This window comes from Durio zibethinus, chromosome 23 (genome assembly GCF_047325235.1).
Source record: "Durio zibethinus cultivar Kanyao isolate XHJ-2024 chromosome 23, ASM4732523v1, whole genome shotgun sequence".
In the NCBI taxonomy this organism is placed as follows: domain Eukaryota; kingdom Viridiplantae; phylum Streptophyta; class Magnoliopsida; order Malvales; family Malvaceae; genus Durio; species Durio zibethinus.
This window is the reverse complement of record NC_143184.1, coordinates 14,402,248-14,409,278: the sequence shown is the minus strand read 5'-3', so window position 1 is coordinate 14,409,278 and position 7,031 is coordinate 14,402,248. Positions and strand designations below refer to the sequence as shown.

The window sequence follows — 7,031 nt, the reverse complement described above, 5'->3', positions numbered from 1 at the left end:
GCTCTTCCCGATTTGCTCGCCATTACTAGGGGAATCCTGGTAAGTTTCTTTTCCTCCGCTTATTGATATGCTTAAACTCAGCGGGTGATCTGGCTTGACCTGGGGTCACGACGTGAGCATCGACCGAGCGATGCGGGGGGTTCGAAGGGGTCCGGGTGGACAACGAGCGCGCGTCACCGGGGACGAGGCACGTCGAGAGCTCTACCACCGATGATCGTGGTGCTATCATTGCCGGGGACTCGCTTTTGGCCCAACTATGACCCACAGGATCGCGGGAGGCCATCTTTCGCCTCCCTCCTTCCCCCAGAGCCGAAAGAACAGGGGGTCAAAGGGGGGGCGACGGTGCATGACACCCAGGCAAGTGTGCCCTCGGCCTAATGGCTTGGGGTGTAACTTGCATTCAAAGACTCGATGGTTCATGGGATTCTGCAATTCACACCAAGTATCACATTTCGCTACGTTCTTCATCGATGCGAGAGCTGAGATATCCGTTACCGAGAGTCATTTCATTTTTTCGTGACAAAAGGAGTCACGACGCCGCCCGCGCATGCATTGCGGACGGGTTGGCGACGGTGCGCGCGCTCTATTTTTGTTTCGATTCCTTGGCGCGATTCACGTCAGGGGTTCGTTGTTCGATGACGGGCAAGATGACGCCGATCGTTTCGCCCGTCTTGTAGGGGGACAAAGTGACCGCGCACCCTCCCGAGGTCGGAGGGGGCTCGGGGCGCTGGGGCACCCTCGCCCCCTTGATGTTTCGTTAATGCATCTGCGGGTCGTCCGTCGAGTGGGGTTTCGACAATGATCCTTCTGCAGGTTCACCTATGAAAACCTTATTATGACTTCTCCTTCCTTTAAATGATAAGGTTCAGTGGACTTCTCACGATGTCGCGGGCGACGGACCGTCCACGTCGTCACGATCCGAACACTTCATCAACCATTAAATCGGTAGGAGCGATGGGCGGTGTGTACAAAGGGCAGGGACATAGTCAACGCGAGCTGATGACTCGCGCTTACTAGGAATTCCTTGTTGAAGACCAACAATTGCAATGATCTATCCCCATCACGATGAAATTTCAAAGATTACCTGGGCCTATCAGCCAAGGCTATAGACTCATTGAATACATCAGTGTAGTGCGCGTGTAGCCCAGAACATCTAAGGGCATCACAGACCTGTTATTGCCTCAAACTTCCTTAGCCTAAGCGGCCATAGTCCCTCTAAGAAGCTAGCCACGAAGGATCACCTCCATGTAGCTAGTTAGCAGGTTGAGGTCTCGTTTGTTAATAGAATTAACCAGACAAATCGCTCCACCAACTAAGAATGGCCATGCATCACCACCCATAGAATCAAGAAAAAGCTCTCAGTCTGTCAATCCTTACTATGTCTAGACCTAGTAAGTTTCCCCGTATTAAGTCAAATTAAGCCGCAAGCTCCACTCCTGGTGGTGCCCTTCTGTCAATTCCTTTAAGTTTTATCCTTACGACCATACTCCCCTCGAAACCCAAAGACTTTGATTTCTCATAAGGTACCGACGGAGTCCTAAAAGTAACATCCACCGATCCCTGGTCGATATTGTTTATGGTTGAGACTAGGACGGTATCTGATCGTCTTCGAGCCCTCAATTTTCGTTCTTGATTAATGAAAACATCCTTGGCAAATACTTTCGCAGTTGTTCAATTTTCATAAATCCAAGAATTTCACCTCTGACTATGAAATACGAATGCCCCCAACTGTCCCTGTTAATCATTACTCCAATCCCGAAGGCCAACATAATAGGATCGAAATCCTATGATGTTATCCCATGCTAATGTATACAAGCGTAGGCATGCTTTTAGCACTCTAATTTCTTCAAAGTAACAGCGCTGGAGGAACGACCCGAGCAATTAAGTCTAGGAGCGCATCGTCGGTAGTAGGGATGAGTAGATCGGTGCTCATCGTGAGGCAAACTGAATGACCTAACCCTAGTTCCAACTACGAGCTTTTTAACTGCAACAACTTAAATATACGCTACTGGAGCTGGAATTACCGCGACTGCTGGCACCAGACTTGCCCTCCAATGGATCTTCATTAAGGGATTTAGATTGTACTCATTCCAATTACCAGACTCATAGAGCCCGGTATTGTTATTTATTGTCACTACCTCCCCGTGTCAGGATTGGGTAATTTGCATGCTTGCTACTTTCCTTGGATGTGGTAGCCGTTTCTCAGGCTCCCTTTCCAGAATCAAACCCTAATTCTCCGTCACCCGTCACCACCATAGTAGGCCACTATCCTACCATTGAAAGTTGATAGGGCAAAAATTTGAATGATGCATCGTCGGCATAAAGGCTGTGTGATCCGTCGAGTTATCATGAATCATCATAGCAACGGGCATAGCCCGCGTCGACCTTTTATCTAATAAATGCATCCCTTCTAGAAGTTGAGGTTTGTTGCACGTATTAGCTCTAGAATTACTATGGTTATCCAAGTAGTAGATACCATCAAACAAACTATAACTGATTTAATGAGCCATTCACAGTTTCATAGTCTAAATTAGTTCATACTTACACATGCATGGCTTAATCTTTGAGACAAGCATATGACTACTGGTAGGATCAACCAGGTAGCATTCTTTTGGGATGTTGGCACCGCGTGGGCCTCGACACACCGACCGAGTGGTGGAGAGAGCCTGACGTGGAGCACAAGCGTCGTGCATGTCGAGCACGTAAAATGCGTAGCATCGAATGAACGGGGGCTGAGAGCCCGCGCCCGTTAAATGTTTCACATCCGAGAGCACGATCGAACGCCAGTGCACCAATTCGACCATGAAGGATTGGGTGGCACGCTTGGGACATCGACCATGATTGACGTCTGACCCATGGCCTTCGGGACATGAGATAGATGAGGGATGGCAAGACATCCGATTTCCATCGATTCAAGTATGCAACACAAGATCCCGATCGCGCCCCCTGGGTACGATGACTGCATGGGGGGAGATTGAAGAGGATGACGGGTCGGCAGTTCGATGCATCGAGCATGGAGCCTACCAACACGCACAACCATAGCACTACTCATATAGCCATTGCGTACAAGTGGCACCATCCACGCGCGCCGGTCCATAACCCACGCAATCGATTACTCGACGAGCGAGCGGAGGAAATGATGTGCGAGGCCACACCACAACCGCTTGGCATGAGAAAAACATAAGCAAGGGCCACGAGACTGCCCCTGCCATCCGACAGGCAACAACAAAGTGACACCACCAATGCTTGGCTCGACCGAGACCGCACGCACGAGCTCCGCTGACACCACCCCAGAGGGATGTTGACCGATTCAGGGACTTGTTCCTGGGGTCTCGGGTAGCGTCAGCTGCTTGCACGGCCTCGTCGAGGCCTAGGTATTTTATGGTTGATGAGAAGGGACCACGAGACCATCAAATACCGAGAGACCTGGCTAGGCCAAGCCCGCAATCACGGCTTCTACTCGCACCACCCCAAGAAGCCGTTGCTTGATTCAAAGACTTGGTTTGGGGTCTAAGGCAGCATCCACCGTGTGCACGGGCTCGAGCTCAGCTCCCCTTTATCATGCACGCCATCCGATCGAGGCCATGGGTGCCTGCCAGTCACTAGAGTAACTAGTCATCAGACAAAATGGCCGGAAGGCATGCACGCCCTGTATTTCACTCGAGGGATGTTACCCTGGGTGTACGCAATGGGAGGCCCATCATGCACACCTACTCCCCCCATAAGAGAGGGAGAGGGGATGCCGGACCACCACCCCCTAAAGAGCATTAGAGATTTTACATATATGCTACCAGTAGACGTTAAAGTGTCTGAAACGGGGACACTTTTTCCAAATAGGCATATCTCGCATCGAGGGTGAGCTGGTGTCGATGGTGGTTGGGGCATGTGCCCGCACCAAGGGCCAGCGCGTATCGATGGTGGTCGATGCGACTGCCCGCGCCAAGGGCCAGTGTGTGCCGATGGTGGTCGAAGTAACCATCCACACCAGATCGAGCCATGTGCCCACACCAAGGCCCGGCATGTGCCGATGGTGTCTGAGGCAACCGCCCACACCAGGGGCCATTTTTTGTCGATGGTGGTCGAGGTAAGAGCCCACACCAAGGGTCGGCTTAGGTCGATGGTGCTCGAGGTAACCGCCTGCACCAAGGGCCATCTTCTGTCGATGGTGGTCGAGGTAACTGCCCACACCAAGGCCCAGCACGTGCCGATGGTGTTCGAGGCAACCGCCCGCACCAGGGGCCAGCACGTGTCGATGGTGTTCAAGGCAACTGCCCGTACCAGGGGCCATCTTCTGTCGATGGTGGTCAAGGTAAGAGCCCGCACCAAGGTCCAGCTTGTGTCGATGGTATTCAAGGCAACCGCTCACACCAAGGCTCGACATGTGCCGATGGTGGTCAAGGCAACCGCCCGTACCACAGCCCAACATGTGTCGATGGTGTTCGATGCAACCGCCCACACCAGGGGCCATCTTGTGCCGATGGTGATCTAGGCAACCGTCTGCACTAGGGCCCAGCTTGTGCCGATGGTGGTCGAGGCAAGTGCCCGTACCAAAGGGCAACCTTCACCGATGATGGTCGATGCATGTGCCATTACCATGCACCATCATGTGCCATTGATGGTCAAGGCCTTGGTCGAAGTTTGATTTTGAGCCACGGTGCACATGCTGGGCTTGGGCATGTGCTGGTGCCACATTTTTTTCGCCCGGGGCACCATCACCGGAGCATCGTTGGAGAACCTAATCGACAGCATTGGGGGTTCCAGTGATTAGGGGGGCCGAAGGGGTGTGCACATGATGTGCGATGGGCTAGTACTTGGCCCTTATATTGGTCCCCTATCCCTCATCAAACCTCGAGAACTCACACCCCCTTGAAGGGCATTTGAGATTTTATAGGTTTACTGCCAGTAGCCATTAAAGTGTCTAAAATGGGGACACTTTTTTCAAACGGTCACAAAATCTTCTCCACTTTGAGTTTTTAGCTAAATTTTTTTATGCATGCCAATAAAAATACAAGGATCATGTCTACAAAATTCGGGGCCAAAACTCCTTCTAAAAAAATTTTAAAAAATCCCAAACCGTAAAAAGTTTGGAAAATCATGAAAAATAGAAAACGGGTCGTCTTGCCACGAAACTTCACATGAAGGCTTAGGGGACCATTATATGAATTTACAAGCCATAAAAATGGCATTGGCATGGTAGAAATATGAAGATGTGCCTGAACCCACCTATCACCCGATCGATCCACGGCTTGCGCATCCCGCCTCTCTGGTCGACGTAGTGCCCGTTTGCTCGTTTTATGGGTTGACTTAGGCATACAGAGTTCATTTTCAGTCTAAGATCGGACCAGATCAAGGGTTGCGATAGCAGGACCCATAACGGGATCAACAGCATACAGAGAGGGATCGGGCCGATCCCCGACTTACACATTCTGCCTCTTTGGGTGACTGAGTGCCCGCACGCTTGTTTCGTAGGTTGACTTAGGCATACGGAGTTCATCCCCAATCTAAGCAAGTCTCGTTCATTCCCAGTCTAAGATCAAACCGGATCGATGGTTGTGGCAGCTGCACCAACAGGATCGACAGCACGCAGGGAGGATCGAGCCGATCCCCGACTTGCGCATTCTGCCTCTCTAGTCGGTTGAGCACCCCACGCTCGTTTCCTGGGTTGGCTTAGGCATACAGAGGTCATTCCATGTCTAAGCCCCAGTCGGACCGAGGGTTGTTGCAGTGAGATCGGCAGCGGGATTGACAGCATGCAGAGGGGAACCGGGCCAATCTCGACTTGTGCATTATGCCTCTCTGATCGGTTCAATGCCCGTACACTCATTTCGTGGGTTGACTTTGGCAAACGGAGTTCATTCCCAGTCTAAGATTGAACCGACAGTGAGATCGACAGTAGCACACAGAGGGGGCTCGGGCTGATCCTTGGCTTACGCATCCTACCTCTCCGATCGATTTAGCACCTATACGCTCGTTTCGTGGGTTGACTTAGGCATGCAGAGTTCATTCCTAGTCTAAGCCCCAACCGGACTGAGGGACCCATAACGGGATTGGCAGCATACAGAGGGGGGCCGGGCCGATCCTCGGCTTACGCATTCTGGCTCTTCGATCGGCTGAGCGCCCGTATGCTCATTTCATGGGTTGACTTAAGCATACGTAGTGCATTCCCGTTCTCGACCAACCAAGGGCCAGAGGTTATCGAGAACCTATCTATTATATTGGCCCCCTATCCCTCATCAAACCTTGAGAACTCACACCCCCTTAAAGAGCATTTGAGATTTTATAGGTTTGCTACCAGTAGCCATTAAAGTGTCTGAAATGGGGACACTTTTTTCAAACAGTCACAAAATCTTCTCCACTTTGAGTTTTTAGTTGAATTTTTTTGTGCATGCCAAAAAAAATACAAGGATCATGTCCACCAAATTTGGGGCCAAAATTCCTTCTAAAAAAATTTTAAAAAATCTTGAACGGTAAAAAGTTTCGAAAATCGTGACAAATAGAAAATGAGTCATCTTGCCATGAAACTTCACATGAAGGCTTAGGGGACCATTGTTTGAATTTACAAGCCATAAAAATGGCATTCACATGGCAAAAATATGAAGATGTGCCCGAACCACCTATCACCCGATCGATCTATGGCTTGCGCACCCGATCGATCTATGGCTTGCGCACCCCGCCTCTCTGGCCGGCATAGTGCCCGTTCGCTCATTTCGTGGGTTGACTTAGGCATACGGAGTTCATTCCCAATCTAAGATCAGATCGGATCGATGGTTGTGACATTAGGACCTGCAACAGGATCGACAGCATGCAGAGAAAAAGACTGGGCCAATCTTCGGCTTGCACATTTTGGCTCTCTAGTCGGCTGAGCGCCCGCACACTCATTTCATGGGTTGACTTAGGCAGACGGAGTTCATCCCCAATCTAAGGAAGTATCGTTCATTCCCAGTCTAAGATTGAATCAGATCGAAGGTTGTGGCAGCAAGACTAGCAATAGGATCGACAGCACGCAGGGGGGATCGAGCCGATCCCCAACT

General features: G+C 50.8%; 3 non-coding genes across 3 annotated transcripts in view; all 3 read right to left on the bottom strand.

Moving 5' to 3' along the window:
• The window catches only part of LOC149512247 (25S ribosomal RNA), a 3,387-nt gene extending 3,279 nt beyond the window's left edge, over positions 1-108 (bottom strand). Inside the window, exon 1 of the ribosomal RNA XR_016332947.1 lies at positions 1-108. This exon is cut by the window's left edge and continues 3,279 nt beyond it. This is a non-coding gene — a ribosomal RNA (25S ribosomal RNA).
• A 239-nt stretch (positions 109-347) lies between these two features.
• LOC149512246 (5.8S ribosomal RNA) lies at positions 348-503 on the bottom strand. The gene has a single exon (XR_016333003.1). It is a non-coding gene; the product is annotated as a 5.8S ribosomal RNA (ribosomal RNA).
• Positions 504-796: 293 nt separating this feature from the next.
• On the bottom strand, positions 797-2,603 carry LOC149512245 (18S ribosomal RNA). The gene has a single exon (XR_016332912.1). It is a non-coding gene; the product is annotated as an 18S ribosomal RNA (ribosomal RNA).
• Between the last annotated feature and the right edge of the window lie 4,428 nt (positions 2,604-7,031).